Raw genomic sequence first — 11,150 nt, forward strand, 5'->3', positions numbered from 1 at the left:
TTTGAAGAACAAAAACTGAACAAAAAATGCAAGAACTAACAAAAACAAATCGAAACAAAAATTGAGTTAAAGTAGGTTTTCATTAAGTTAAGGAGAGAAAAATTCAGATTTGGAAACTTCTAGAAAAAATGAATTGGAAATGAGCCAAGGTATGATTCATCAACAAGTTTACCACAAAATTCAAAAAGGAAATAGCATCAGACAAGAGAAAATTCTACTCATTACTAGAAATTTAAAAAGTACACAAATATGGAAAAATCGGGCATGTTCAAAAGAATCTATCCAAACAACAAGTAAAATCATGAAAATAAATGCAATCAATTAAGAACTAACAAGTAAACATGTAAATTTAAGAGTTTGAAGTATAAGAAATGCAAATAGCATGCCTAGAATGATAGTAAATCCTTGCAATGCTCCCACTCATGCAAAGCTCCTCTCTACGATTTGGATTTAGTAGTGAATTCAAAGCTTGATCTGGAATTGTGTGATTGGAATTTGAATCTAATTTTTTCTAGAATTATAGATCTATGACCTAAAAATCTAACAAAAAAAACATGGCTCAAATCAAGCTAAGTTTTGATCAGAACACTAAGAAGAGGTCAGAATTGCAAATTGAAAAATAGTTTTGAGAAACTTGTGAGATCAATGAAAATTAAAGATGAAAACACGAGGATTTGTAAATTCATTAAGAAAATATAAAAATACATTGAAAATATCAACTCAAAGGCTTGGGCTTATAATATGATTTCATAACAAAGGAAGGTATCATTAGGCTCAAATGGAGTGACTATGAAAGAATTACAACAAGGTTGGTTTGAATGGCTCAAACAATCCAATGATGGCCTATATCATTTCCCCAATCACATGTCCTCTAGGATTTCACCTCAAGAGATAATCAAAACAAATTTTAGAACATTAAACATAACTTTAAAGACTAATGAAAAAAATCCCATGCTCACATAATCTTTCACTAGATAAAAAAATACAATTGAATGTTCAAAGCATCAACTCACAAATGAAAACTCATACTTAAGAATTCACTAAACCTAAGCATCATCTTATATTTCACACAATATTCAATCTTTTCCTAAAGCTATATTCATTCTCAATCTTTACATATCATTGGCTTTATGAAAAATTAATCAAAGAAAGCATACTAATAATGCAAGCTATAATAAGTCAACTTCAATTTTAAGGCAAAACTCAAGGAAAATTTTTAAAAAATTTACAAAAATTTTGTGCAATTTTCTCATACCCCCAAACTTAAGCAACACATTATCTTCAATGTGTAAGCATAAAGAAATAATCACAAGAGAGAGGAATAAGGAAACTCCCCTATCAATATGGAGGCATGATGGCCGAATCTTCCGTCAATGCTTGGCCAAAATAGTGCTTTTAGCTTTAAGCTATTATTCACCTTATAAAACAAAGAAACAACTAAGCAAAGAAACTACATCAATATGTACAAAAAAAAAAAATAGAAGCTAAACAACAAAATAAACAAATGAATGAAACATGAAGTGTAAAGCTTGGGTTTCCTTCCAAGAAGTGCTTTATTTAAAGTCAAAAGCTAGATTATAAAAACAAGCTCACAACTATATGTTCATAGTGATACTCCACATTTAATTTTTGAATCCAACCATTTAAAGAGCTCTCTCTTAACCCTCTCATACAAAATAAGGTCTAATGGTAGATTATGTGGGCAAGTGTAAGTAACAGTAAAACTCTCAACAAAACCTTTAACCTCACACCTACAGGGACTCAGGTAAATGAGTTTTGGTTTCAACTTCTAGTCAACTGGCATCTCATCAACATTAACCATATCATATCCTTTTTGCGTCAAATGCACACCCTTTCTCCCAGAAGGACTAGGATAAGCATGGTTAAATTGAAATGTCTTAAAAATTGGTGACTTAATTAGCATGGCTATCTCATCACCAATAGCTGACCCATCACCATCCATCCTAGAAAGACTATAATTAGCATGATTAAATTGAAATTTTTCTAAAATCGATAAATCTAGAACTAAACATCTAATCACTTTAAAGAGAGTGTCAAAATCAATTAAAAGCTCAACACTAGGAGGTGGTGCAAATCAACAAGTAAAGACCATCAATATTTCATCATTATCATTACTCAAATCCATATCCTCTACCTCATTGACTATAGGTAATTTCTCAAGATGTGAGATAGAGTGCTCTAGGGGAAAAATATCATCAACCAATTCGCTAACTACCTAAACCTTCGAGTACCCTCAGAATCATCAAGGGATGTCAAAACCTTAAAAACAATAAACCGAACCTCTTGATCCTAAACTTGCATAGTCAATTTCCCTTTTTGCATATCAATTAAAGTGTTACCAGTAGCTAAAAAGGGTTTCTCTAGAATAATTGGGATCTCACAATCCACCTCTATATTTAAAACTACAAAATCAATAGGCAAAATGAATTTATTTACCTTGACCAAGACATTTTCCACAATCCCTCTAAGATATTTTAATGACCTATCTATCAACTGCAAAGTAATTGAGGTGGGCTTAGCCTCCTTTATGCATAATCTTTGAAAAATGGACCAAAGTATCAAGTTAATATAGCGCTTAAGTCACATAAAGCTCTATTGAATGACATATTACCTATAGTACATGGCATGGCCAAACTATTAGAATCTTTCAACTTATTAAGTAGTCATCTTTAAATCAAAGATATGCACTCATTGACAAGTGCAACTATCTCATAATCCTCTAGTGTTCTCTTTCGAAAGATAATGTCTTTCATGAGTTTGACATATGTAGGCATTTGCTATAATGCATCCATAAAAAGGGATATTGAAGTGCAATTTCTTGAACACCTCTAAGAATTTGAAGAAATACTTCTTCTTCTTTTGCTTCTCAAAGCTTTAAGGGAAAAAAATGTAAGGCCTAAGTGGCTCGACTTTAAGAGAAGTAGGCCTAGATGAACTAGATACTAAACTATGTGTCGGTGTCTAGGATAACTGGGTAGGAACTACATTCTTCTCCACCTTTCTTCCATTATCACCCTCTTGAACTAGGTCTTTTTCAAACTTATCATCATCTTCATCAACATTGAATCATAAGAACCTACCTAGACTATGCCACTAGCTACTTGCCTCCCACTCCTAAGTGTAATGGCATTGTACTGCCCCTTTCCCTCCCTCTTAGGGTTAATTTTTATGTTACTAAGTAAGATGCCTTCGAGTCTGATACTCAAGAGGGTAGCTAACTGACCTATCTAGGTCTCTAGGTTTTTAATTAAAACTATTTGGTTTTGAAACATGGTGTTCTAAGTCTTCGTAAAAAAAATTTAGGCTCTAATTAGGGAACATAAAATATCATCTACTAAAGGTTTCTTCTCAAAATATGGCATAGATGGATATTGAGGTATGTACTATTGTGGATGCTACTACTACTGACATTAAATAGGTTATTGAAAACTTTGAAGGTTTTATGTTCTAGTGTATTAGGGTTGCTATGGTCCGTGAAAGATTGAATTGAGATAGATTATTATTTTTCTACTGACAAGCTAAGACTGGGTTATTACTCCAACCTAGGTTATTTATGAAAGTGTAGGGGTTGTTAGGTTGACTACGGTTCTATCCTAAATAATGAACAGTCTCTATGTAATGACTAGGACATGACTCCCTCAAGTGACCAACCTCGTAAACCTTACACAAAGCTATGGAAGGAATGACTAGGAATCAAATTAGATGATATGACCTTAAGATTAAGAGATTTTAAAGATTTTAGCTAGAGACTCCACCATAGCACTTAAAGCTGTAAACTCATTGAGTTCATACACCTATGATGCATTCTTATAATGCTATTTGTCATTCGACCATTAATAGTTATTGGTGGCCATATCCTCTATCAGATCATATGCATTGTCAAAGGCCTTACTCATTAATACACCTTCTGTTGTAACATCTAAGATGGTCCTAGTGTTTGATATTAACCCATTATAAAAAAATTTGAATCTTTAGCCATTTCGATAGTCTATGGTATGAACACCTCTTTAAGAGCTCCTTGTATCTTCCCCATGCCTCAAACAAGGTTTCTGAGTCATGTTGGAAAAAGTTTGTGATCTCATTCCTAAGCTTTATTGTCTTTGCCGAAGGAAAGAACTTAGCCATAAACTTCTACACTAAATTATCCTATTTAGGAATGGAATCTGGTGGCATTGAGGCTAATACTCTTTCTAAGGGAAAATGGAAACAATCTAAGCCTAATGACATCCTCAGTAACACCGTTATGTTTAAATGTGTCACAAATCTCTAAAATTTCTCAAAAATAGGCATTCGGATCCTTACTTGAATGACCATTAAATTGCACTGACTACTATATCATGTAGATGATTGCCAGTTTAATCTTCAAATTATTGCCTTGTATGGCTAGCCTTTTAATAATAGGTTGAAATCCATTAAGATTGAGATAATCCCTAAATGCTCTAGTATCTTACTCAGCCATGGTGATGGTAAAATCGAGCTATCTTTCCTTTGAAGTCTTATAAATGTAGTCTCAAGCTTGGAATCTAGAGAGTTCAATTCACGTCTCCTAGTTAAGTGCATACATGGGCCATAAGAGCACTAGACTGAAAGAATACTCTAAAAAGAATGTCTCAGTATGTATAACTAGAAAAATGATCAAGATGGCAAGCTAGGTTATGTACATCCTAAGTACACAAAATCGAACACACTTAAAAACTACCATACAGTATGTACACTAAAAGTGAACCAATCTATGGAAGAGTGTGGTGAAGGAAGATATTAGCTAGACTTTGTACATTTAATCCTTAACAACGGCACAAAAAACTTGATTGGGCAAATCTTGCAAGCACACAGGCTGTACAAGTAATAATAGTGACCCAAAGGTCAAGATATTAATCCTATGTGGATTAGGCAAAGAAATCCTTAGCCTAAGTATCTATTATCACCATAACCTTACTAAAGTTGGCTTAATCACAAATTAAGTAAACTTGAAAACTAACTACTATAAAAATAAAATCGACTAAAACATCAACATGTAAACTAAGTGAAATGAACCAAATAAGAAATATAAAACAAGTGAACCAAACAAGATGTGAATGGTAAAAATATAGTAACCTAATCTAAGTGAAAACATAGTTGAAGTGAACATTAAAAAGCAAGAAAACAAAATTTTCAAGAAGCAAGCTACAATCAAAAGTAACGTGCTAAGCTTGAATAAACTGTATGTCAACAACTGAAACTAATTCTTGTTTGCAACAAATATTAAATGGGCTCAAGCTTACAATTGTAAAAACAAGTAATAATCTAAGCTTGAATTAAATTGGAAGTGCAAATATTAAAGCAAAAATGTAGAATGCAAGTAAGGGTTGGAAATCGAAAGAAAAGAAAAAAAATTCTGGAAACCAAAATTTTTGCCAAAATTTTAGCTCTTAATCATGTAAAAAATGAATGAACTGAACTCAATATTAGAAGAATATTAATATAACTACAAGAGAACATGATTTAAAGAACAAAAACTAAGAAGTAATTACAAGATTTTATGAAAGAAAGTAGAAATTAAAATTGTTGTAGAATTTGGAAACTAAACTTCAAGCTGTGTTTGGATATAAATTGCACAGATTCAAGTGAACATGAGCTGGAATTTAAATGAACATTAAAGGATATAAATGAGAAACTAATTTGAAGAACAAAAACTAAAAAAGAAATGCAAGAATAACAAAAACAAATTGAAATAGAAACTAAGATGAAGCAAGTTTTCACTGAGCTAAGGAGAGAAAATTTCAAATCTAGAAACTTATAAAGAGAATGAACTGGAAATGAGCTAAGGTAAGATTCATCAATAAGTATACCACAAAATTCAGCAAGGAAATCAATCACACATGGGAAATTTCAGCTTATTGCACTATAAATTTAAACAGTATATAAATATAGAAAAATAAAGCATGTTCAAAGAAATCTATACAAACAGTAGGTAAAATCATGAAAATAAATGCAATCAATTGAGAACTAACAAGTAAACATATAAATTTAAGAGAATGAAGTATAAGAAATGCAAACAAAATGCCTAGATGGAGAGTAAATCCTAGCAATGCTCTCACTCACATAAAGCTCCTCTCTGTTATCTATATTTAGCTATGAATTCAAAGCTTGATATGGAATTGTGTGATTCGAATTTGTAGCTACTTTTTTCCAGAATTATGGATCTATGACCTAAGAATCTAGGGAAAAAAAACTTGGCTAAATCAAGCTTAAATTCATTAAGTTTTGATCAGCACACTGAGAAGAGGTCAAAACCACAAATTGAAAAATAGTTTTAAGGAACTTGCGAGAGCAATGAAAATTAAAGATGAAAATGTGAGAATTTGTAAATTTCAATAAGAAATTATGAAAGTACTATGAAAATTAGTCTAGGAAAGTTAATTTTGCAAAGAAAATCAATAAAAAAATGCCAAAAAAGGCTATTTAGATAGCAAGAAAATGTAAATGCAAAATCTTAAAGAAAAAAAATCTAAAAATCTAGCCTAAAGTCTCCAAATAGCCAGCACCTCCCTCCTATTTATAGGCAAATGGGAGATGCCTCATCCTCCTAAAATATCTTCAAAAATATCTAAGCATGGATATTCTTCTAGATCCTTCTTCCTCTTTTCCTTCCTATGTTTTGTATGCTTGTTTGGCTCTTTAAGTTCTCCTTACTTTCAAACCCTTTTCTCAAACTCCATTATACTCCAAGAAGTCAAAATTATGACCAATGGGAGACCTTCAATCAACCAACTCAGTAGCTCTTTATGGTCTTTTCTAAATCATCAAAATGGTGCCAAATTGCTTGTTGTTGCATGAAATTTGTAGACATAGCACTGTTGCAATTTTGCCTTCTCCCTTTTGGTGCTAAATGCACAAGTTTAAGCTCTCATTTTTCAGCAACAATTCAATTCATAAAATGAACAAACTTGACATTATAATGCTTGAAATAATTCTAGAAATTTATCAACCAAAAATTAACTTCCAACTTCGTAATGCATGAATTACCTTTTAAGTATTTATAAAGATACAATAAAGGTACTAATGCATAATTGAACTAATGAAGACAATTTCAAGTGAAAATTATAAGAATTGAGACGTAAAATAAGATTCCATGAAGTTCATTTAAGCATAAGAATTCATAAAAGAAAAGGGTAAGAAGAACTCCTTTAAAAGGTAATGTAGCATAATAACACTAATTGTGACCTTTGCTAGCTTTTACCACCATAAATCCTCCAAATTGAGTCCAAATACACCAAAATTCCTCATTTTCTATATTTTTACCTACACATAAGACAATTATGTGTGTAGGAGTATTTTACAAAGATTCTCAAGGAATAAGCCAAAATTTAAACGAAATTGCACTAAAAATGAATAAGAAAAGACTAAAAATTTAATGCAATCAAACCCCTAAACTTAAGTTTTTACTTGTGATCAAGTAAAACCAAATTGAGTCAGAATGATCAATTACTTTCAATGCTTCATTCAATATGAATGCCATATGGATCTACTAATGAAAATAACCAAAATAATATATGAAAATCAACCTCGACTAAGATCATTTCTAACTATGGTTCCACAAGCAAGCAATACCTCTCACATATCCTTGCATGAAATCTAATGATGATATGCAAAACCTAAAATTCAAGAATAAAGATCAATAAAGTGTGCTCAAGTTTCATATATTTGCTCATCACATCTTTCACCATTAATGTAGATAAACACATGACTAAGTATCATTTAAGACTTTCATAAGCTTATAATGTAAGGTAAAGTCAAGGTATAAGAAAAGACATTTAGGCTTAAGTACCCTAACAATGCATTACTTTCATAGAATCATTCAAAATTGAGCTTTCAAGCTAAAAAAAGGTAAAGCATGTCTAAAAATCACCTTAAACTTTGTTTTTTGCTTGCTTTTTCTTTTTTCCATTTTTTTCTTTCTTCACTTTCCACTATTTTATTTTTTTTCTTCTTTTTTTTCCATGATATTTTTCTTTTTTTTCTTTTACAAGCTAGTTTGTTTCTTTTTCTCTTTCTTTTCAATTTTTTTCCATTTTTTTCCAAGCTTTACCCTTTCTCCTTAATAATGCATAACTCATAAATAACGCATAAATGTCCTAATGCACTTATGGTAAGGACCAAAAAGATTGGAAATATCAACTCAAAGGCTTAGGCTTGTAATGTGGTTTCATAACAAAAAAAATGAACTATTAGGCTCAAATGGGATTACTATGGAAGAATTATAAAAATGTTGGTTTGAAAGGCTCAAATGATTCAAAGATGACTTACATCGTTTCTCTAATCAAGTGTCATCTAGGATTTCACTTTGAGAAATGATCAAAACAAACTTTAAAACATGTAACACATCTAGTCAGTTGGCATCTCACCAACATTAACCATATCATATCCTTCTTGTATCAAATCCACACATTTCTTCCTAGAATAACTATGATAAGCATGGTTAAATTGAAATGTCTTAAAAATTGATGACTCAATCAACATGGCTATCTCATCACCAATAGCTAACCCATCACTTTTCATCCTAGAAGGACTATAATCAGCATAATTAAATTGAAATTTCTCCAAGATGAGTGAATTTAGAACTAAAGGTCTAATCACTCTAGGAAGAGTGTCAAAATCAACTAAAAGCTAGATACTAAGAGGTGGTAAATGACAAGTAGAGACCATCAATATTTCATCATCATCATCACTCAAATTCATATCCTCTACCTCATAGACTATAAAAGATTCTTCAAGATATGAGATAAAGTGCTCTAAGTAAAAAATATCATCAACCAATCTACTAACTACCTCAACCCTTTAGCACTTATCAAAATCATTAAGGTATCTCAAAGCCTTGAAAAAGTTAAATCGAATTTCCTAATCCCGAACTCACATGGCCAATTCCCCCTTCTATACATTCAACAAAGCTTTACCAGTGGCTAAAAAGGGTCTCCTTAAAATAATCAAAATCTCACAATCCTCTTTCATATCTAGAACTACAAAATTAACAGGTAAAATAAATTTATCTACTTTCACTAAGACATCTTTTATAATCCCTCTAGTGTATTTCAATGACCAGTCAGTCAATTACAAAGTAATTAAGGTCAGCTTAGCCTTTCTTATGACTAATCTATAAAAAATGGACCAAGGCATCAAATTAATACTAACGCCTAAGTCACATAAAAACTCTATTAAAGGACATACTTTTTATAGTACATGGTATGGTAAAACTACCAAGATCATTCAACTTCTCAAGTAATCTTTTTTTAATCAAATATATGCACTCACTGATAAGTGCAACTGTCTCATAATCCTCTAGTCTTTTCTTTCAAAAGATAATGTCCTTCATGAATTTGGCATAGGTAAGCATCTACTCTAATGCATTTGTAAAAAGGATGTTGATGTGCAACATCTTGAACACTTCTAAGAATTTGGAGAATTGTTTCACCTTCTTCTACTTTTCAAAACTCTAAAGAAAAAGAATGTAAGGCCTAAGTAGCTCGACTCTAGGAGGAGTAGGCCTAGATGAACAAGATATTGAACTATGTGTTAACATTTGGGAAATTGGATATGAACTACACTTTCTTCCATCTTCTTACTTTTATCCCTCTCTTAAACTAGGTTTCCCTTAAACTCATCATCAGACTCATCAACTACTACTTCATGAGAACTTACTTGGAGTGGGCCATTAGCTACCTGCCTCATGCTCTTAAGTGTAATGGCTTTACCATGCTCTTTCCCTTCCCTTCTAGGGTTAATTTTTGTATTACTAGGTAAGGTGCCCTAGAGTCGAGCATTCAAGAGGATAGCTAATTGACCTATCTGGTTTTTTAGGTTTTTAATTAAAGTAGTTCGATTCTAGAACTTGGTGTTTTAAGTTTGCATAAAAGAAGCTTGGGCTCTAATCAAAGAACCTAAAAAATCATCTACTGAATGTTTCTTCTTAAAAGGTACATAAGTGGATATTAAGGTGTGTACTGTTATAAGTAGTACTACTACTAATATGTAACAAGTTGCTAGAAACCTAAAAGGTTCTATAGTCTAATGTATTAGGGTTGCTATGGTGCTTGAATAGACTAAACTAAGAGATAATTATTGTTTTGCTAGTGATAAGCTAAAACTAGGTTATTCCTTCAACCTGGTTTGTATATTGAAGCATAGAGGTTGTTGGATTGCCTAGGGTTTTATCCTAAATATGAACAATCTATATGTGGTGACTATGATATGATCATTCGGGTGACATACACTGTATACCTCACACAAAGCTATGAAACTATGGGTGACCTTGGAATGACTAAAAGTCGACTCAAAAGATATGACCTTAAGGTTTAGAAATTCTAAAGATTTCTAAATGAACCTTGACTAAGGATCACAACCATATTGGGAGCAAAAATAAAAGAATATGTATTTGGGGGCTAAGTATGGTAAAGTTAAAAAAGAAACCCTATATGTTAAAGGCAAATGTCTAAAAAAAGGTTCCTAAAAGTTTTGAATCCACTTAAAGCAAAGGAAAAAAGTGAAAAACAGAAAATGAATGAAAAAAGAAAAAAATGAATAAAAAGAAAAAAAAAACAAAAAAGAAGATAAAAGAAAAGAAAGATAAAAGAAAAAATAATGATTAAGTGGAAAGTATGAGAAAAATAAAAAGGATAAATACCCCTAAAATGATTTCTTCAAATGAGAAAGAATGATCCTTAGTTTAATCACCCATAAACACTTATTTTAGGCCTATCTGTTCCTTTCTTTGAAAACCTCAAACTTGGACCTATATTACGTCCTTAGAAAAATCCATATTGGATCAAGCATAGATGCTTAAATTGATGAACCTTTTTTTGAAGAATGGCCATAAAACTTATGAACCTTCTTGATCTTCTTTTATTACCTAATTACCTATTTGGATCATTAACTCATTTTACATAAGTTTGAATCTTTACTTGCTTTGTGTAATAGTCAAAAAGAAGAAAACGAAGGAAAAAAGAGAAAACAAATGTTGCTCTAAGGTGAAAACCCTACAAAAGGGCAATTTAGAGCAAATCTTGAAAGCTTTAAAGCCACTCCTGATACTAAGTGTGATAGATGCTAACCAAAAGTAACCTAGATCATTTGAAAGATAAAAAAATATCAAGCTC

The 11,150-nt window shown here is 31.6% G+C and overlaps 1 non-coding gene across 1 annotated transcript; it reads left to right on the plus strand.

The window, feature by feature from the left end:
- Positions 1 to 4,006: 4,006 nt before the first annotated feature.
- Positions 4,007 to 4,113, plus strand: LOC149515631 (small nucleolar RNA R71). The gene has a single exon (XR_016326364.1). It is a non-coding gene; the product is annotated as a small nucleolar RNA R71 (small nucleolar RNA).
- Positions 4,114 to 11,150: the final 7,037 nt, after the last annotated feature.

The sequence above is a fragment of the Durio zibethinus genome, chromosome 12 (assembly GCF_047325235.1).
Source record: "Durio zibethinus cultivar Kanyao isolate XHJ-2024 chromosome 12, ASM4732523v1, whole genome shotgun sequence".
Lineage (NCBI taxonomy): Eukaryota > Viridiplantae > Streptophyta > Magnoliopsida > Malvales > Malvaceae > Durio > Durio zibethinus.